Raw genomic sequence first — 22,809 nt, forward strand, 5'->3', positions numbered from 1 at the left:
GCATAAGCTTCTGCTTTACGCAGATTATATTTTATTATTTGTCTCTGACCCTATTAGATCTATGCCTTGCCTCCACAGAATTATTAATTCCTTTTCCAAGTTCTCAGGATACAAAGTCAGTTGGTCTAAATCCGAAGCTTTTGCCCTGACAGCATACTGCCCGGTAACAGCTTTTCAGCTAGGCTCCTTCCAGTGGCCCAAACAGAGCATTAAGTATTATAATATTTTATTCCCAGCAAATTTGTCTGATTTAGTTAGAGTTAATTTTGACCCTTTATTAAAAAGGTTTTCGAGTGATGTGGACAGGTGGACTTCATTACATTTATCGATGATTGGGAAGGTTAATGTTATTAAAATGAACTGTATTCCAAAATTCAACTACCCGCTACAGTCACTCCCTATAGATGTCCCCCTCTCTCATTTCAAGCAATTTGATAGCATAGTGAAGTCTTTCATTTGGAATGGTAAACGTCCCAGACTGCATTTCAACAAATTACATAGGCAGATTGACAAAGGTGGGCTAGGCCTACCCAAGGTTTTGTTTTATTATTATGCGTTCGGTCTTAGGCATTTGGCTAATTGGTCGCTTCCACATGAAAGAGCCACTCCCTGGTTTTCTACTGAACAGGAAGTCCTTGCCCCTATTTCGCCAATGCAAAGCCTTTCTATCAAACTAACCGGAGAAGTTAAGTCACTCCCCTTATTTCACATTTGCACGTGATTTGGAAAAGAGTGGCCAGAGTATTTAATTCAGACATTTATTTAAATGTTGCCTCAAGCATATGGCTGTACCCCAAATTATGTATCAACAAGTCCCCTTTCTGTTGGTCAGAGTGGATTGTGAGGGGGGTTACTGTACTAAACTTGGCGACCTGTATGAGAGTGAAGTGTTGAGATCTTTTGAGAATTTTGGTCATCATTTTGGGATTCCCAGATCTCAGTTTTATAGGTATTTACAGCTGCGCCACGTGCTCTGTACTCTTTTTGGGAGTAGCACACCCCCCCAATGCGGCAGGTGCTTTGGGAGAGGTGATTGCTGCTTTTGGAAAAGGTCATGAGGTATCAGTGTATTACTCTCTGCTAACTCAGAGTCTGGGGGATGGAGCTTTAACTTCTATCAAGAGATTATGGGAGAAAGATTTAAATTTGGTATTGGAGGAAGGAGTGTGGACAAGGATTCTAAAAAATGTCAAGTCTGCATCCAGAGATGCAATGGTTCGCCTTATGCAATTTAAGATTTTACATAGATTTTATTGGACCCCCTCTAGATTATATAGGCTTGGTCTTAAAGACACACCAACCTGCTAGCGATGCCAATCAGAAGTTGAAGACACAACTCATGTCTTTTGGGTGTGTGTTAAGATTCAAGATTCAACTCTGTGAGCTCGCTCGATTTCCAGCTTATGGCCTGTTATGTCGAGCAGACTCGGGAAAAGCTCGTCTAGGAATTTCACCATATCTCTGCCTTCTTCATGCTCAGGAATTCCAACAATCCGTACGTTATTTCATCGGCTCCTATTTTCCAAATCGTCCAGTTTTTCCAAAATGTTTTGATTGCGAGCAGATTAGCGGATAATTCCCTTTCTGATGACTCCAGATAATTGATCCGTTTCTCAACATCTGCCACTCTTGTAACCAACTCAGATACATTTTTTTCCATCGCCATAATCGATTGACGTATTACAGTGAGATCTTCCAAGTCAGCAACAACCTTCGTCAGCATCACAGAGATGTTGGACAGTTGACGCTGGATTTCTCCCGCTGCACCGTTCAGATCGAGTCCCATGTCTGCAGGCCCGTCAGAGATTTCAGCTTGAGCACGTAAGTGTCTTTTAATGTCTCCAGAGCCTGAGGATTTTGACTTCTTTGCCATGTTTACCTCAGAGAACAAATATGTAGCTGGGTGTATTGAATCTCACCGGATTATAACATGAAAATAATTTAAAAACTATCAAAGTGCGCAGAGCTCGCCATTCACATGTCTGCTCCTCGCATAGCGTCATGTGACCTGCTGCTTAGGCAGAACTGAAACTGAAGCACCTGTGCCTACTATCAGTTTAACAGGTCGCTGAATTGCACCAACTTGAACATCAACAGTACACTAGATTTTAGTGTTTAAATGAGTATCTTGGAGTAACAGTAGTGTATATTCGGGCATTACTACTTCACGTATTGTGTGTGTTTGCTTTGTTCTACAAACCCGTGCAAAATGTCATTTTTTCTTACAGTTTTTGCAGATCACCTTGGCTGCCGGGCATTCCGGAGCATTCACTAGATGCTTATCTGAGCCACAGTGAAAGCAGGTGCATGCAGCAGAATTCGCTGACAGAGCAGCTGAGCGTGAGCCAGCAGGTCTTGTTCTAGCTCACACTGCCCCACATCAGTGCTCCTTGAAATCTCTTTGAAGTCACACCATCTGCACAGGTAAGTTCTGAGTATTCGTCATCACTTTAGCACATAAGCAGATTAAATTTTCTGCACAATTGTAACGGCATCCGCCAATGTTAACTTTTCTTGTAACAACAGTCTCTCTCAGATGCATGGATTAGTGACGTTTTCCACCAGCTGTTCATGAATTATATCTTCTGCATTTACAAACTCACAAGTAGTCGAGAGTTCCCTTAATGCGGCAATGTACTGAATTATAGACCCACCAGCCTGTTGTACTCAATCTGAAACGTGTGTCGTTCCATAACCACATTCAGCTTGGGCAAAAAATGAGTCTATAAAGCAGTAATAGCAGTAGCCATCTTATCATCTGTCTGTGGCAACAGAAGAGCTCTTTTTCTGGCTTCCGACCATCTCTCCCCTTCAACATCGATCACTAAGAGATAATTCTGGAACATGTGCCCCCACGTTTTGAAGGGAATCACGGGTTCACCCGGAGCAGGTAAGAAAAAGTTTGGGAACAGAGCCGATGAAGCCATCCTTGCAGCAAAAGTAAGTGGTTAGCCTCGTCGCCAGTTTGTTATGTTTTCAGGAGATCAAGAGGAAGCAAGGCCAGGTAAAATGAATGTGATACTTTTAATAAAATGTCTTAACACACAACGCATATACATGCGGTCTCATTCTTCTTCTTCTACTCTACTTTCTTTCTTACTCTATGCAGTTAAGTCATACTCCCCTCTAGCGGTCTCAGTAGGAATAGCACATAACAACAGGACACCACACCATGTGCACCGAGTGTATGCTAGCTCGGTGTGCCTTGGCCTGCTTGGAGAATGGCATAATGCTAATTATCTAAATCTCTATGTGTGCCTGGGCCTGCTTGGATGAAAGGCTTAAACGTCTAGTGACCTGACTCATAATGTGTATCTGGACCAGGAAAGCCCTGAGCTTATTTAACCAGTGACTTAGCCTAGCTATGCATGGATTTATTTAAACTAATGACCTTAGATAGCGATATGTGCCAGTGCCTGATTAGGCTACGGCTTACCTTGATAAAGATGTGCTTCCATGTGTTATGGCCAAAAGTAGACCTTACCATGCAAGCTGATAGAAGAAAAAGCCCCAGCAACCACCTGTGCAATGATTACATTTTTTAAAGAAAACTCTTGCAGTGTGCTGCAGTAAAACCGGCTAACTTGTGAATTGAGAAAATTAAAATGTTAGGCAAAGAGATTGGCTACCTGATTACATGTCAAAGGACCTATCAGCTTACACCATGTCAACTGGCTTGACATATCATATGTGAGCAAGCTGATTGGCTAACTGACAACAAGTTCAAAGAAACTATCAGCTTGCGCCATTCAACTTAGTAAATTCAGTCATAACAACTTTTGGAAAGATTTGGCATGCTAATGTGGCTATGACATATAGATAGGATATTGGCCTTGGCAGACTAGATCTGCTATGCTGCTACTGCAGAGCAAGTACGGAGTCATTTAATTTAGATGTTTCCACATGAAGCACATTTTTTAGGTTACCTGGCAAAACATTTTTACAGTGTACACTGTTAAAAGTGGAAAACTGCAACTGTTACTACCTGATCTAACCTTTTAAATTAGTTTGGTTGGTGTATTCAGGTTGATTCATGTTAAGTGATGTCAAGTAATAATTTTGACTCAGTTAAACAGTTAATTTAGATGCTACCACATAAAGCACATTTTTAAGGTTAACACTAAGCAGTTTTCCACCATTAGGGTGACTGGTTCTGAGCACATTGAGAAACAGTTCAGTAGCATTTCCACTTGAGCATGGTTTGGCATGGTACAATTACAAACCGTTCTCGGCCCGGACTTCTCAGCACGGTTAAGCTGGGCTCTCACTACCCAACTGTCAGACTACCTGATTTGCAGTATTGCTCACATAACACAACAAGTTTGTTGTTATCTGTCTTCTTCTTGTCTTAGCAGCACTCATACTACACAACAGAACGCAGACGAGGTACACAAACTACAAGATCTTTGATCAAGAGCAACCCCAACCAACAGCAAAACAGTTTTCTTAGTACTGTAAATTCACGTGAGAAATTAGAGTGATCACAAGATTTATCCAGTAATGGAGGGTCACGATTAGCTTGCTGTCCAAAAGTTGTCTGTCCACTTATTTTGTCAGAAAACCAAAAAAAGAGATGAAAAAAGAAAATATGGCAGCAACAGTATGAAAAGACGTGGGCAAGCTCTCTGTGTCTGTTTTGGGGAAACAAACTGAGGTAATAAAAACAGCACAATGTCAAGTTGAGTGTGCAGACCATATATTTATTTGTTAAAAATCTTACTTGTTAGTTTATTACAATAAAAACTTAATTATGATCAAATTGTGGCTTTCCGTTGTTGAACATAAAGATGCATGATAAAATGTGATTGGCTGGAGCAGTTTGCCCTAGTCGATGCATTGCTCACACTACAAGATCATGTGTAGATAATATCAAGCATTGCGTGAAAACATCCCAGCGTCTGTGACTGCTCAAGACTGGTTCAGATCACGTCGATGAACTGCTCATACATAACGAGCATTGCCAACCATAGCAAGCACTGATTTGGCGGCGATCCAACGTTTTTGTCACAAACCTCGGAAATCTGTCTGCGACAGCAAAAGCAGAGAGCCAGGCTGGCCAGTCATGCTAGTTGAATGGTTTTAGCATGTAGTGACTCACGATTGTCAATTTGCCAACAATTTGATAACTCTTGGTTTCTAGGTAGCTGGCTAAGTTTGCCTATATTTGGGCTAAGTTAATAAAAATGTGTGGATGTTTAGTGTATCTTCATGATTTTATGATGATGGTACTAGCATACATTATATTCCTACATGCCTTTTTTGTCAGGGAGGTAGATTACGCTAGCAAGCTAATTAATCATGTAATAAATCAATAAATTACTCATATTATATTTTGTTACATCCTTTTTAGCTAGTCTGGGAAATTTTACCTTTCTGCATGTTCGTGTCCAGTGGCATACACAACCCCTCATCATATGATGATTAACCTCTCTCATTTTTCCTCCTTTTTTGTGACATGAGCCATGTTGTTCCTGTGCTGTAGCAAAGTAAAAAACAGGGAAAAAGCAGTTCTAAAAACTGGAATAAGCATATGTGATCATCCTCAATAGCAGACTTGCCCCAGTGTTTACCACTCAATCAGTCACCAGCTGACAAATTTGTATTCTACTCCTGATTTTGCAGGACCACAGTGGAAAAAGAAACCGGAACGGCACGGCTTTGCAACGAAAAGTGTTAGGCCCGATAGTGAAAAAGCAGCTTTTTTTTTTTAAGTGTACAGTATACACTAGTATGTACTGTACAGTTATGAAAAAGTATACAATTATAAACACACATTATAATAAAATAAAAGTAATTAATATGTTTGCATCACTACAAAAAGGAGGAAAACATAGGCATGTCTGAGGTACATTGGACACTGTTTTTACTGCAAGTGTATTTTCCAAATGTTCCTGAAAGATACAATACGGTCATAGAAAATATAAATGGCAGATAAATGAGGTGACATAAAACTGCAGTCCATGTCCTGTCATACTTGAGTGGTTTCCAAGTCAGGAGAGAGAAAGATTTAATTTACCACATATGAATAGCTATTCTGTCTTTCTCACCTGCGGCCTTTCAGGGCATAGAAGAGCGAATTCAGGTGTAATTAAATAAGGCTGGGTGACTAGATCATGCCACTTTATCAAGCTACAATGTGACTTCATAGACTGAATTTGATTTCAATGAACATCCAACACATTCTGAGAACCCAAAATGTTTCCTCTTCAGAAATTAGATTAGAAATGCCAGAATGGTTCATCCACTTGGTCAGGTTCTCACCAACATCATGGCCTGGGCTTCTTCACTGTCACCTCTTTACCAATCAGTTAAAAATGGCAAGTTTTTGCTCTTTAAGATGGTGGGACATAAGCTGTCCATGGAACAACAATGTGTCAGGCCTTTTCGTTGAAGATGAACTGAGCCCTGCATGCTTGCCTTCATAAAAAGGTCTTTAAACCCACATCCAGGCAAGCATGAGATTAAACAAGGGACCCAGCTTGGTAAACGTAATGGATTGCCGGCAAAAGTTTAAATGCGCCATCGGTCTGTGGTAGGGGGAGGAAGAAGGTCATTATGCAAAAGAGAGCAGCACAAGTAATCTACACCTTGTCTCTCAGGCACAAAAGACAAAGAACACACTGCCAGATGGCCCTGATTGCTTCTTAAGAAACCCTCTCACAGAAGCGCTGTGATGGATTCTCATATTTTGACTGTTAATATGTTTGAATGAAAATTATTTATACATTTCTGCAAGGGATGAGCACCTGCTTAGTGATTACTGTCTACACAGATGGAAGCAGAGGTATTGGGGAGATCAGCTGATGTATTTTCTGATTAAAGGGATAGTTCACCCAAAAATGAAAATTCTGTCATCATTTACACACCATCATGTTGTTCTGAACCCATATGACATATGAAGTTCTTACTTCTGTGGAACACAAAAGGATATGTCAAGCCAAGAGTAAATTGTAACAGAATTTTCATTTTTGGGTAAACTATACCTTTAAAGCCTGATTGCACACTGGGATGAGTCCTGTATTTTACTCTATTACAGCTCTGAAAAAGACTTGTTAGCATCTTTTTTCATAAATGCACTCCTCGCAAATGAGGTGAACATCTGTGTGTTTGTGATGTGTATGCAGGGATTGTGAGGGTGTGTAATACATTCAGCCGCAGACAGGTAGAGGAGATCCTTGAGTGTTTTCATCCTGGAGCAGATCAAAATAGAATCATATACATGAGCTCTACATGTATGACAATGATGTGGCCAGCTTCGAACATTTATCAGTTCACTGAATCTCTGGGAAAAATGAGGGGAGAATGAGCGGCAGAGTAAAAGATGGCGAGGAGAGAGAGAGAACGAGAGATGATGACATTTTCCTCTAACATATGCACAGATGCAAGGGCTTACACACTCTTTTAAGCATGCATTCTTCATAATGGTTGTTTGGTGATACGATGCTTGAATCAGGTCATAGGGACCCCATGGTCCTCTATCTAGGCTGCTTGAGATTATCAGTAGACCACTGGAAGTCATTTGCACGCAGACCCACAATGACCCTAGCAGTTTGTGAATTTACATGTTTGATGTAGGGAGTAAATAAACAGCAAATCAGCATGCAGCTTCAGTGCCAGCAGATGTGTGAATTGGATAGAACACGAGAGAGGGCAATTGACTGGGTATGTCATGAACTTGCTTCATTCAGGCAATTTTTTTTTGCAGTAGGTCTATGGTACAGCTACTAGGCCTTATTTATGAAACACAAGCCGAACGAATTGCTGTGTAAATTGTCTCACTAAATGCAACAATTAACCTTGTGCGACCATGTGTCCACATGCGTGGACATTGTATTTTGGCTTCGCTATACGCAACGGATAATATAAATTAATTTAAGCTGACTGAATACTATTCACAACACTCTAGACTGTCATTTAAGGGTTAAACTTCCAGCGCACAGAGCCACGTGACACAGCAACATGACGTTGATTTTCGTGAAGCACTTCTATGGGCATGGAGCCACAAAAAGTACCTCTGGTAAGAAACCTCTTTACGTTTTTTCATTGAAAACTGCTTAAGTGTAAAGAGTAGCGTCTCTAGTTTTGTTTGATTATAAAAATATTAATTTTTCACGCGTCAGCGCGCTGATAAACGTGATGTCCACATACATGGATTTTGGGACAATATTCCCTCAAAAGAAGATAAAACATGTTAGTTATTCTGAATAACTCTCAGCATAAACACATCTGTGTGTCATTTTGCTTCATTTTAATATATATTTTGTTCTATTTTATTTTGTTATCACTGTACAGTATGGTTCTATTCATTAACATTAATAAATGCATTCCTATATTTACTTTGCATTTTCCAACATGATCACACGGAAAGTCTGCATGCTGTTTCTGAAAGTTCCGGTACCCTAGGATCGGCAACAGAATGCAGACTCACTGACATGCCCCATCGGACATATTTGGAACGGCTCAACAACAATTATTTTCCCTCGTGGCATGACTGGTAGCATGTTGCATCAGTTGCATGGGAGACCACAGTTCAGTCCCCATTCAAATGAGGAAGTATTCAAGTTTGTATAAATGGTTAGGGTTAGATTTGGGTTTTGGCTGGAGGGTAGATTAAATAAAATAAGCATTTCTCTTCACTGTTTTACACCTGCTCAGCTGAAAACCATTCTTTTTACAACTGGCTTCTGGTGACCTCTCCTGGATATAAATGAATGTCACACTTGTTTATATGCTCTGAAGCACTTACCGCTTTAGCCTCTGGGGACAATGCTTTCAAATTCGGTCAACATATACTGATTTCGGCTAAAGAAAAATCAACACACTTGCCAATTTTTATGTGAGATCAGGCTGGCATTTTAACATTGAGAATCAACAATAGCTGAAAAATGTTGCTTTCAGAGGCTTTATATGGAGTTAGGATGAAAATAAGGTGCCTTTCAAACTGTTCTGAGACCAGTGCAGACAGACAGCACACTGGAGGTTAAGACATTCACTAAATAAGGAGCAAGGGAGCATCATATAGCTTTCCTACGCAGCTAAGAGCATTCACTCCTAAAATCCAACCAAAAGTTCAGTTTCAGGCTGCAGATGATGTTTGGACCACTCAACATGTTTGGCAGACATGGGACAGATAATCAGTACATATATTCAGAATTTATAAAGTATAATTTTATTTTAACATGGTTGGCAGTGATTGGATGATGCTTGATTACTTTGAATCAGAATTAATGATGCTAATTTCTGATGTAATGTCTGTAATGTCTCAAAAAATGAATAACCATCACTCATAGAAAAAATCTGATTTTCTATAGCTTGGTATTATTTTAAATTTCACACATTTTTTTTTTTGGCTGATTTATTAGGTGCTACTAGTTGCACATAAAGGAAGGAAATGGAAAATGCACACAGCAGTAACACACAGGTCTCAGGAGGTTAATGTAAGAACGTTTTTTCGTACAGAAATTCATTCTACTCATGTTGCATGAATAAGGCATGGGACTTATTGAGATGGTACTGTGAAACTTCAGTAAATGGGTAGATAACATGAAATACTTTTGTTGAGTTGACATCCTGCTGTGTGACATCCTATCTAGAACCATTCAAAAGAGCATTTTGCTATTTCTTTTAATTTTTATATAATTATTATACACATAACTTTTATGACCTTTAGAGACTACATGGGATGTCCCCCAGCCACAAGGGGTTGCATCAGGAAGGGCATCCGGCATAAAACCTGTGCCAAGTCAAATATGCGGATCACGGATGGTCCACTGTGGCGACCCCTAACAAGAGCAGCCAAAAGAAGAAGTAGAGACTACATGGAATATCTGTATTTTTAAAGATTCATTTTTTCACACTGCAGGACCATTTAAAATGAGCTGAACTGTAAAGAGGGGTAACCTGCAATTTTACCTAATTAAGCTATTTCTGCCTGATCTTACCTTTAAAATGAGTTTTGTTGGTGCAAAAAGAGACCAGTTACAGGACTTAAGACATATACTTTAATTTATAAGTTCATATAAATTTAAACCTAAATCTTAATTGATTAACCCTTGTGTTGTGTTCGTTTGTGCTAACTCCTTTTGTGTTCTTGGTCAAAAATGACCACCTAGATTGTTATCTCTCGTATTGCATATATTATCCCAAAATATTGCATTGCATATTTTTAGAAATTATGACAGGTTTTGTACTTCTTTTTTTAACATTGTTGGTAAAAACATAAAAAAAATGAAATAGTCATCTGTCATATATTGTTTAATCTATTAATAAGATGCACTGAGAAAATCTGTTTCACTCAGAGGGCAAACTGTAATGAGTATTAGTGTATGAAATTCACACTGACACATATATATATAATAAACAGGAGTGTCTTTTTGTCACATTTTTTCTTATTACTTCCTGAAACATTCATGTAACATAGACAATGATATACTGTAACTTACAGGCAGACTATCCCAATTCAAACGAGCCCAAACACAACATAATATAAGTAGATCTTGAAATAATCTTCAAAGAGTGTATGCACAAAAGGGCGCTCAACACATGTTGTGTGTGTGTGTGTGTGTGTGTGTGGGCAGGTTTATGTGGTTTACGAGGACTTTTTTTATGTTACAAACTGGTAATTACAAGGGTATTATGCTATAAATGTGGTTTGTGAGGACATTTCTAGTGTCCCCATAATTTAAATCGCTTAAAAAACATACTAAACGATGTTTTATTGAAAATGTAAAAATGCTTTTTGTGAGGGTTAGGTTTAGGGGTAGGGTTAGGGTTAAGGGATAGAATCTATAGTCCGTACAGTATAAAAATTATTATGTCTATGGAGAGTCCTCATAATGATAGCTGCACCAACATGTGTGTGTTTGTGTGTGTGTGTGTGTGCACATATCGATGACTTTGTATATACAAACACACATCCACATATGTGCTATTCTTAAGGATTGGGATACTCCTGAACAATTAATATTTTTGTATTTTGTAGTCTAATTGATTAATTTCCAATGGCCGGCCACTTTAGACTGGGAACACCACAGGTGTAACAAAGTGAAATAAAACCAATAAAATTTTATGAAAATTATCTTAAAAAAATATTTGTGTGTTCAGATGACTGTGTGAACAAAGTCATGGAATTGTATTTCAACTGGATGAAATAAACTACGGTTTTCAGAAAAAAAAAAAAGAAAAAAGATAACCTGTCAGTTTTGACCAGAACACAATATATGGGTTAAAAAAAGTAACTGGACATGATGTGCACCTTATACATATTGACATGTGCACTAGATACAAATAAAAATGTACACAAGTAGATTACTTAAGGGGCAATCAGTTTACATGTTCTATTTGAATAAATTTAGATAATTTTGTTTTTTAATTCATGAAGACAATATGGTTTGGCTTGTGACATTTTGACTTTAGACCAACTACTGACATGACAATATGACAACATTACTCCCTAAGATGCCAAAGAAAAGGGTAGATTCACTTTCAAAGCTTCAAAAAGACAACATAATCAGAGAAAACTTTAAAATCTCCACCCAGCTACATAAAACAGCCACTCTAAGTTACGTCTGGTCCCCAGAGCCACAACCCTTCTTACATAGCTTCCCAATATCAGACAGCCCCTCAGGCTGAACACCTCTTTCCGCCTCCCTTGACAGTTATAACTGCACTGAACCACGTCTCTGGGCTCCGGTTTAGACCTGATTTGAATACGGGCTTGTTTTATGGAGGCAGGTAATTGGAAGAAGGTGATTTACTGCAGTGTATACAGGGCCTGCATCCAACAAAATATCTGGAAGCAGGGAATAATCACTTCCTCAGCCGCCATGACATTTATCTGGACACAGGTATATTTTAAACACCCTGCTTTGACAGTGTTGACTATTAGCCAAGAAATAAATTATTCACCACTTACAAGGGGAGAAAAAATGAGAAAATTCTCCTTTCAACAGCCATAACAGGACAAAGCAGCATGCCCAGGAAAAAAAGAGGAGTGAGGGAGGCAGTAATTTTTCGTTCAATTACAGAAGGCAAATATTTATTATTTATAAGTACTTGCCTTGTATGGGCTTAAATGTTATTTATGAACCTGTTGCATAGTGATTTCCAATGTAACTCATTATTTTTCGCCAGAGGGTGTTGTAAAGGAGCAAGGATATATTTAATGACACTCTGTTAGTCGGTGCAATTACACTGTAATCATTATGTAAAATGTGCTATTAATTAAACCAATTTTCTGCTGGGAACACTCTTTTCCTCTGGGCTTCATCTTCATTGTTCAGCATTGTCTCCTCTGTTTTTCCCCCCTCCTGTATAATGTTGTGACTTGGGCGCATACATATTTATAAAACAAATTTTCATTAGTGCCCCTTGTTAATAGGACCATATTAATATGGAGATGTGCCTGGGCAGTTTGATGTATATAACTTTTTCTACATTAACTTTCTTGAAGTGAGGGGTGGTGCTTTTGTGGTTAACAAGTATCCAACAAACTAAATCTCCATTAACTTAATTAAAATGTTCAAATCAGTGTTTAACTCTGTAATGGTTTATATAAGGTCCAGATGAAACACATTTATGTTGTAGAGCCCTATTTAGAGTGAGTTTGTTAGTTATGACAAATTGAAATGCATGAATAATAGGCCTACTGATTTGAATAAGTAGAAAAGACCCAATAGCGTTAGCAAAAATATAATACTGTAATTTAAGATTGGAGTTTAGAATAAACAAAAAATATTCTCATTTAAGAGGTTTTTGAAATAGGTGTTTGAAACCAACATACAAAACCACTGAAAACAAGCATTTGTGTAAATTTACTTTTGACTTAAAACTTTAGTTTAATGAGAAATAGCCTTTTGATATAGCCCTTGTGACATCTTCCCTATGTGACTTGCCACAGACTTCTCCACAAAGACACATGAAAGACATTAAGACATCCTCAAACAAAATTATTTGTATCACAGTTTATATATATATATATATATATATATATATATATATATATATATATATATACACACACACACACACAGTACTGTGCAAAAGTCTTAGGCACATAAGATGTTTCACAAAAACATTTGTCTTAAGATGGTTATATGTCTTCAGCTTCAGTGTGTCAATAGGAAATATACATTTTAAACTCCCGAACATTCCTTTTGCAAATAGAATAGAACAGGGAGCTCTACAACAGATAGCATAGCCCCCACAGAGCCCCCCACTGAACACAGAGTCAGTCTGGGATTACATGAAGAGACCAAAACTGTTGAGACAGCCTAAATAGATAAAAGAACTGTTGCAAATTCTCCAAGAAGCTTGGAACATCCTATCTGCCAATAACCAATAAAAACTGTTTTGGTCATGTTTTGAAGGCAAAGGTGGTCACACCAAATATTGATGTAGCTTTTTTTTATGTTTACTGGACTTTGTATGATGTTAATTGATAAATGAAAACTTTTTATGGCATTATTTCTGAAGACATCCTCACTATGCAACATTTTTCACAAGTGCCTAAAACTTTTGCACAGTACTGTGTATATATATATATATATATATATATATATATATATATATATATATATATATACACACACACACACACTACCGGTCAAAAGTTTAAGGTCACTTACTTATTCTTTATTTAAAAAACAAACAAACAAAAAAAACAATTCTTAACATTTTAGAATAAAAGTAAAGTCATCTAAACTATGTAATAACAGAAATGGAACTGGGAATTATGTTGTGACTATAAAAATCCAAAATAAATCAAAAGTGTGTTATATTTTAGCACCTTCAAAGTAGCCACCCTTTGCCTAGAATTTGCAGAAATTTACCCTTGGCATTTTCTCAGCCAACTTCTTGAGGAATCACCCTGGGATGCTTTTTAAACAGTATTGAAGGAGTTCCCATCTATGCCTGGCACTGCTTTTCTTTATTATTCAGTCAAAGTCATCCATTTAAAAAAAAAGTTTTTTTTTTCTTTTCTTTTTTTTAATACAATTTTAGTTTCATAATGAAATCAATTAATATGTTGGCACAATTATATTTATGTCTACAAAACTATATATATATATATATATATATATATATATATATATATATATATATATATATATATATATACACTATATGGCCAAAAGTTTGTGGACAACCCTTTTTGTATTAATGAATTTGGTTACTCCATTAAATCCAGTGAAGAAAAATATTAATGTTTCTTTATGTAATGGCTTGGGCTTTGTGTGCTTCCAAATTTGTGGCAACTGTTTGGGGATAGCCCTTTTCTGTTCCAGCATGGCAATGCCCCTGTGAACAAAGTGAGGTAAATAAAGAAATGGTTTACTGTGTCTGGCGTGGAAGAAATTGACTGGCCTGCACAAAGCCCAGACCTGAACCCCACTGATCACTTTTGGGGTGAACTGGAACAGCAACTGTAAGTCAGGCCCCACTGATCAACATCAGTTCTTGACCTCACTGATAGCTTTGTGTCTGAATGAGAGCAAATCCCTGCAGCCATGTTAATACATACAGTATAGTGGAAAGCCTTCCAAAAAGATTGGAAGCTGTTATTACAGCAAAAGGAGAAATTGATGCCCAAGGTTTTGAAATCAAATATTCATCAAGCACATATGGTGTCCACAAACTTTTGGCCATATAGTGTGTATATATATATACACACTGGCAGCCAAAAGTTTGGAATAATGCACAGATTTAGCTGTTTCGGAAGGAAATTGGTACTTTATAGTATAGTCAGGGCATTACTGATGTACAAAACAGCACCATCACTGTTTGAAAAAAAGTAATTTTTTATCAAATCTACACAGGCCCCATTTCCAGCAGCCATCACCTCAAACACCTTATCCTTGAGTAATCATGCTAAATTGCTAATTTGGTACTAGAAAATCACTTGTCATTATATCAAACACAGCTGAAAGCTATTTGGTTCTTTAAATGAAGCTTAATATTGTCTTTGTGTTTGAGTTGTCACAGTATGCAAATATTACGTCAAAAATGTCAAAAAAGAAACAGCTTTCTCGAGAAACTCATCAGTCAGTAATTGTTTTGAGGAATGAAAGCTATACAATGCTTGAAATTGCCAAAAACCTGAAGATTTCATACAAAGGTGTAGACTACAGTCTTCAAAGGCAAAGGACAACTGGCTCTAACAAGGACAGAAAGAGATGTGAAAGGCCAGATGTACAACTAAACAACTGAGGATAAGTACATCAGAGTCTCTAGTTTGAGGAATAGACGCCTCACATGTCCTCAGCTGACAGCTTCATTGAATTCTACCCACTCAACACCAGTTTCATGTACAAAAGTAAAGAGAAGACTCAAGGGTGCAGGCCTTATGGGAAGAATTGCAAAGAAAAAGCCACTTTTGAAACAGAAAAACAAAAAGAAAAGGTTAGAGTGGGCAAAGAAACACAGACATTGGACAACAGATAATTGGAAAAGAGTGTTATGGATCTTAACCCCATTGAGCTTTTGTGGGATCAGCTAGACTGTAAGGTGCATGAGAAGTGCTACAGGAAGCGTGGGGTGAAATATCACCTGAATATCTGGACAAACTGACAGCTAGAATGCCAAGGATCTGCAAAGCTGTCATTGCTGCACATGGAAGATTTTTTTATGAGAACACTTTGAAGTAGTTTAAGTAGTTTAATTTTTTTCAAATTGTAATAGTAATTTTTCAGGTTATTAATGTCCTGACTATACATTGTGATCAGTTGAATGCCAATTTAATGAATAAAAGTACCAATTTCTTTCCACAAGAGCAACATTTTTACATTATTCCAAACTTTTGGTTGCCAGTGTATATTCACCAATAAAAGGGTTTATTAGACTATTTAAAGTCTATGCACAGCCAAATTTTAAGTACCATTGTTTTGAGTCAGTGAGATGTCTGGTCTTCTCTCTTCCTGTCCTGCACAGGATGTAAATGTTGTTGTTCGACCAGATGTTTCTTGGCAAAGTATATTTTCATTCTAAAATAGCGGCACACACGGAATGTCTTTTTAAAGATGCCTTTCTGTTTGTGTGTTATTGCTGGTTGCGGTCGTTATCTCTCCGCTTCTGACAGCCACAATCGCTGTCTTACATGTCTAGGCGCTGCCCACGTGGAGACATCGTTCATGAATGGGTCTTGTCCTCATTGCGAGAACATGACCATGGCAACGTTGCGGTTGTGGCTTGCATTCGTAAGAAAGCAAGCCACCCCAGCGGCTCTCCGCCTCGGTCCTTCTACCTACGGGTATGAGGCCGTGCCGGTTAGCACTGGGGGCGATTTGGGGACCTCAATAGGAGCACCTCTGCCAGGTAAACCCCCACGGACCTCCCATTCCCAAGCACACTCGCTTGCCCCGGTCGGGCTCTCGGATTAGACCGCCGGCTCGTCTCACAGCGAGTTCGACCTCTTATTCGGAGCCGGGTAAGACGATGAGTTATCGAGCTCGTCCACTCTGACGCGGATGCCTCGGCTAGGCTCCCTCCTTCGGGTGTGGTCGCCCAGTCTCAGGCCAACGCAGAAATGACGGACATGCTTTCTCGGGCATCCGTGAGCGTCGGGCTAGAGTGGAACACTCCACTCTCCCCTAAACCCTCGCGGCTTGATGATTGGTTCCTGGGCCCAGAGCGCCGCTCACGACCACGCCCCACCCCAGTCCCTTTCTTCCCAGAAGTGCATGAGGAGCTGACAAGATCGTGGGGGGCACCTTTTACTGCCTGATCCCGATCTTTCAGCTCCCCTGCTCTCACTACCCTCGATGGTGGGGCAGCCAAGGGGTATTCGGTGATCCCCCAGGTGGATAAGTTGCTCACGGTGCCCGAAGCTCCCGTCCAGGGCCTGTAGGTTTACGTCATCCCTGACGGCTAAGGCCTGCAGTACTGCTGGACAAGCTGCCTCCGCCTTGCATTCCATGGTTCTCCTGCAAGTTCACCAAGCCAAGGTGCTAAAAGAGCTGCACGAGGATAGTTCTGACCCAGGATTGATGCAGGAACTGTGCTCGGTGACCAACCTCGCTCTCGGGTAGGCGATGTCCACCCTGGTGGTCCAGGAGCGCCACCATTGGCTCAACCTGGTCGAGATGAGAGAGGCCTACAAGGCATGGTTCCTTGATGCCCCCATCTCCCAGGTTGGCCTATTCGGTGACACCGTCGATGATTTTGCCCAGCAGTTCTCGGCGGTGAAGCAGCAGACGGAGGCCATTCAACACATCCTGCCCCAGCGCGGCTTAAGACCCCGCACCCCATCTGCTCGTCGCCAATGCATCCTCCTGCAGCAACAGCACCAGCTCCACCGCAGCCTGCCCCGTGGCCCCGGTGTGGAGCCCACCGCAGGAAGCAGACGCCACCCGTCTCATGGCCGGCCACCAAGAACCCTAGGAAGGCTTCGAAGCACCCCTGAGACGGGTGACCCAGGGATGAGGAGATCCATTTCTACGGAGCTGTTAGACAGACCACTCCATCCCCTGGTGGAGGGCCGGGAGGAGAATCTTTTGTTTCATTTTTCACCGCATGCCCAAGAGGCTGCGGTACCCAAAATTCAACAAAAGAGTGGTTTCCTTGTTCTCTGGGTCACATGTCAGGTGTGCACGGCCGTCGTCACGACCGCCGTCCACCGTCCCATTTTCGCAGGTTTGGCAATCCAGCGGCTGAGCCCCCGCCCCTGTGCGCCCAGCTGTGGCACAAACACGCCCACACTGGGTTGGATCTGACGGACTATGGGGACGATGTTCCTCCTCCCCCCTCCTCGACCAATCTTATGGTGGGTATCAGGAGCCAGGTAAGTGCTTCGATGTCCCTGGACTCAGCATGGCCATGGGGCTCGAGCCCCCGCAATGTGGCGCTAGGAGGTTGAATCCCTCCAGACCGCATCTCATCCCCTCATGGGACCTCTCTGTAGTCCTTCGGGGTCTACGGGGAGTCCCCTTCGAGCCCCTGGTGTCAGCTGAACTTAAGGCACTCTCTTTGAAGACTGCCCTCCTGACTGCGCTCACTTCCATCAAAAGGGAAGAGGACCTGCAGGCATTCCCTGTCAGCGAAATGTGCCTGGAGTTCAGTCCGGACTACTCTCACGTGGTCCTGAGACCCCGACCGGGCTATGTGACCAAGGTTCCCATGACCCCGTTTAGGGATCAGGTGTTGAACCTGCAAGCGCTGCCCCAGGAGGAGGCAGACCCAGCTTTGGCATTGCTATGTCCAGTGCGTGCTTTACTCATCTATTTGGATTGCATGCACAGCTTTAAAAGCTCCGAGCAGCTCTTTGTCTGCTTTGGTGGACAACGGAAAGGAAGCGCTGTCTCCAAACAGAGGATCGCCCACTGGGTCATTGACACCATCGTGATGGCATATCACGCTCAGGACGTGCTGCCTCCCGTGGCGCTATGAGCCCACTCTACTAGGAGTGTAGCGGCCTCCTGGGCCCTGACCAGTGGCGCCTCTTTGGCAGACATCTGCACAGCAGCGGGCTGGGCGACACCCAACACCTTTGCGAGGTTCTTGAGCCGGTTTCATCCCGTGTGTTGTCAGGTCTGAACAGGTAAGTTCTGGGACAGCTGGCTGGGTGTACTACTTGCATATAGTGCCTTTCCCCTCCCATGAGGTGAAGACGTTCACTTTTGACTCCCAGTCGTGTTCACAAGTTGTGATCCCTGGATGATTTTCCTCCTTAGCCCTGTGGCAGACGAGTTTGCGGAGAAACTCGCTGCCGGCCCAGTACATGTGCTAACTAAGCCCTGTACTGGGGTAGGTTCTCCATATGCGCTGGTTCCCCATAGGTGACCCCATGTGATATATCTTCCACTAAATCATTTCCCTGTCAGTAAACTGCATCTTCCTTGGGCAGAGGCCCCTCTGCCCCCCCGTCACCATGCTTGTAGAAACTCCTCCCCCCTCGGGTAGGACCTACCAGGTGACTTTTCCACATGACATACTTCTGACAAGACTCGGTAAGACCATGTGATGTACTTCCTCTCGAAATACCCCCCCTTCTCTGGGTGGGGTGTGGTCTCCGTGGTGTCTTCCCCTTGGGAGTGACACCCCCTCCGACGTAGACATTTATGGCCCCCAGTCGGTTAACAAATTCCACTCTTTTTGGGGAGAAAAAAGAGGAAAAGAGGCCATGGCTGGGCTAGCCTGTCCCTATTTGTTAGGCAGTTTACTTGTTCCCGAAGGACCGTTTGACACTCTTAAGAGCGTTGGGGGAGGTTACGTGATGGCCTGGTGCGCTGGCTACGAGGCACACAAAGGTCTGCCCGTCTCGCACCGCTAGTCCACATAACACAGTTCAGTAGTCATGGCGTTTTGTATAGGAACCCCTAGTGTCACTACATCGACACAACATCGAGTGAGTGACAGATAGGGAACGTCCTGGTTACTTTCGTAACCTCCATTGCTGCCCAGATCAGTGCCATAACAAACTGTATATGTTATTAAGATTAGAGCATATTGTGGAATTGAATAGAGCTGGGGTACTCGAGTTTGGACTCGGACTAGAGGCGAGTCACAAGTCCAATTCTGATGGAATTTTTAGGAACCAATTTTACACATTTTTACTCGGACTTGACTTGGACTCGATCCTTTGGGACTCTGGTACAGCTCTGGTTTCCAAGTACAGCTGTGACATTTGTGTTGCAATGAAAAAATAAATAAATAAATAACAAAACAGAAATTAATGAACGCATCTCTGTCTGCATGCAGCTTTATTAGCCCCTGAAATTGTAGACGTAGCCAGAGTAGTTTCACTGTGTTTAAGCAAACACACGCACACACACATACACATGTGCACAGGAACACTCATCAGTCAACCAATACACTTGAATGTTACTACAGAGACTACTGTATAACATTGACTACCGAGGTAGCTGGCATGACGAAAACATAAAGACGGGTATGTATCCAATGTAATAGACACTAAACAAGGCAGTTTCTTATGACACGGGACCTGACAACTGGTAAAATTGCATGTGGCATTTTTGCAGCCAAGACGGTGCTCGGATTGCGGTTTCATCATGGTTAAAAACTTAAAATCAAGAACTTATTGAGTCAAGTCACCCATATCATGTCTCTCGCAGTTTACTAAAAACAGCATATTGAAATAAAAATAGTATTAATATTGGATATTAAGTCTTTTTAGGCATAATGCATCTACACATGTAGGCTTCTGTAGTCTCTTGTGGTCCATGCAATGTTGTTAGCTTGAAATGGTCCATAATAGCTTGATGAATTAACTGTGTAATGTTTTAAATATTCGAAGGAATAAAGCATTATTGCTAAAGCAGACAGCATCTCTAAACAGATAAGCAGCACCCATTTATTATTGACTGACTATTTTCAAAGCATTGACGAGCTGCTTAAAATACATTCTTTAACAGCATTTGTCCACCATTCACAAAATTCAGTCATGCACAATAAAATATTAGGATATTTTGGGCAGTGAAATATTTTGTTTATAATTTAATTATAGACTATAAAGTAAATGTATTATTCAATGACAGAGTTTGTGTATGAAGCTAATCTTCATGTTACGAGATTAATTTAGTTGGTTATGACGTTTTTATTTTAAAATGTAATTTAATTTAATTTTTATTCTAAACCACCTGGGTAACTTATGCACGTCTTTTTTAGCCTACATCTCTGTCACTTTTGAAGGAAAATTATGTTAAATTTATGACTCAAAAACATTACTCTCCATGTTTTTGTGGTTAAAGAAGAGCTCAATAAAATATTCTTCGGTTGGTATTTAAAAATTTCAGACTCATTGCAGACCAACGCGGCGGCCGCTCAAGCAAATATCAATTATTATTTTATTTGTTTTATCTTCTGCGGCAGCTGCTGCAAGACGCACATGGACGCATCATGGATTTAGGTACACGAGCAGCACGCAGAACTGCCCTGCATTGTGCAGTTTCCCGCAAATTAACTAGAAAATCATGTCCGTGATGACATTTCCAGTGTTTTTGGATGTTGCATTTACAGTCAAATCGTGAGACGTAACTTCTCAGCGAGTGCTAATTACTATTGTGTTGACTCATTTGTACAATATGCATTTTCCCAAATCAGTCGGCAGATAGAGAAAAAAGATTCAGAAAGAAATCTCAGTATAGCCTATTATTTCTTTAGATAGGGATACATTTCAATAAAACTAAATTAAATTGAATTGACAAATTGAAAATGAAGTAGAAATAAAAATTAAATAAAAATTTGAAACATAATAACCTTGGTTGTAATGACTAACACAGCTTTCACTTTCTTTGGTGTATGTTTGAGTGTAGGGGAAAAAGCAACATATAATTGAAATGTTAACAGAATACAATAAGAATTGTGTTGAAGGACAATTTTGTCTTCATACACCTAAAGCATATACTTTCATTCTGAAACCACTTTGAAATTTGTTCAGCAGGAAACTAATCATAAAATGTATATATGAAAGGCAACAGAGGTGTTTTTGTTACATTTATAAACTGTTTTTCTTAGTTGTGAAGTTTAAAATAAGCTTAAAATATTTATGTTAAGTTTACGGTTACAATTTTAATTCAGAACAGATCCATTCAGACTCGGACTTGACTCGGACTCGGCCTGTTATGAACTCGGTCTTTAGTCCGACTCGGCCCCTTTTGAACTCGGACTTGATTGTTTAAAGACTCGGACTTGACTTGGACCTGACTAAGGTGGACTCGAACCCAACACTAGAATTGAATAAAGTGCTGTAAATCAAAAATATTACATAAATATTTATTTTTTTCATATGCACATACAAGTACATGCATCTACAGGGATGTACACTCTAAAAAAAGTATTTTTTCATGTTGTTCAGTTTACTTAAAATAAATTAAAATGAACTAAAACTAAAGCAACACAATTCTAGAACATTTTGTTACAAATTGATGTCATTGCTTTCTATCCAATTAAATTTGTAAAACTGAAGTTTGCTTAGTCCATTTGAGTTTACTTTTTGTAGCACTGATGAAACTGGAGGGGATTTCCATTTCCCACCATGCTTTGCATGGGACTGGATAGTGTTATTTTATGCATTTTTGAGCAAGATGAGAATAGGAGGAGATTTGTTAATGTTTAATGTTCTGTTATATTCGTATTTAAAAGAGTGTCTGCTAGGCTGGAGTTTTGGGGATTACCATTGTGCTGAAGATTGGCACTTGTGCTTAGGTTGAGGATGGACTTTCAATTTCAAGTGAAATTTATTTTGAGCAAGGGTGTAGTACACTCTTTAAAAAGGTGATTTTTGTCTCCTGCATTTTTTCAAGCTAAACCCTTAACTAGCGATGGGAAGGCCGACTCTTTTCCGCGAACCGGTTCTTTAGGACGGTTCATTTCAATGAACTGGTTCCAAAAAAAGGGTTCACCAGTTCATTTACGTAATCATGTAATGACGTCACTATATATAATGCTAATTCGCCGGTGTAGTAGAATACATGCACAAACAAATTCAATAAAGCCATATGTAAGGGCATATTGCTGATTATAACATTTTATTTAATTAAGTTATAATAATAAGGGTGTTTATTGTCATCAGTGTTTCATTCAGTGATCTTACAATACATCCTACATTAAAGTTTTGCACCTAAAGCACCCAACACTGACACTGATATACAAACGTGGATGTTCTACACATGTTTAAAGCATAAAAAGTGATTAAACTAGTCTTAATCAACTCACCCTTTTTTACAGAAACCATGATCCAGCTCATCACAACTTCAGATATAATCTGCATGCACAATACTCAATAGTAACATTTGTTTACATCTCTCGACTGAAATGTTTCGCACCTTCATTCAAGTCCTCGGTTCACGCATACTC

Source organism: Myxocyprinus asiaticus, chromosome 9, assembly GCF_019703515.2.
Source record: "Myxocyprinus asiaticus isolate MX2 ecotype Aquarium Trade chromosome 9, UBuf_Myxa_2, whole genome shotgun sequence".
Classification (NCBI taxonomy): Eukaryota; Metazoa; Chordata; class Actinopteri; order Cypriniformes; family Catostomidae; genus Myxocyprinus; species Myxocyprinus asiaticus.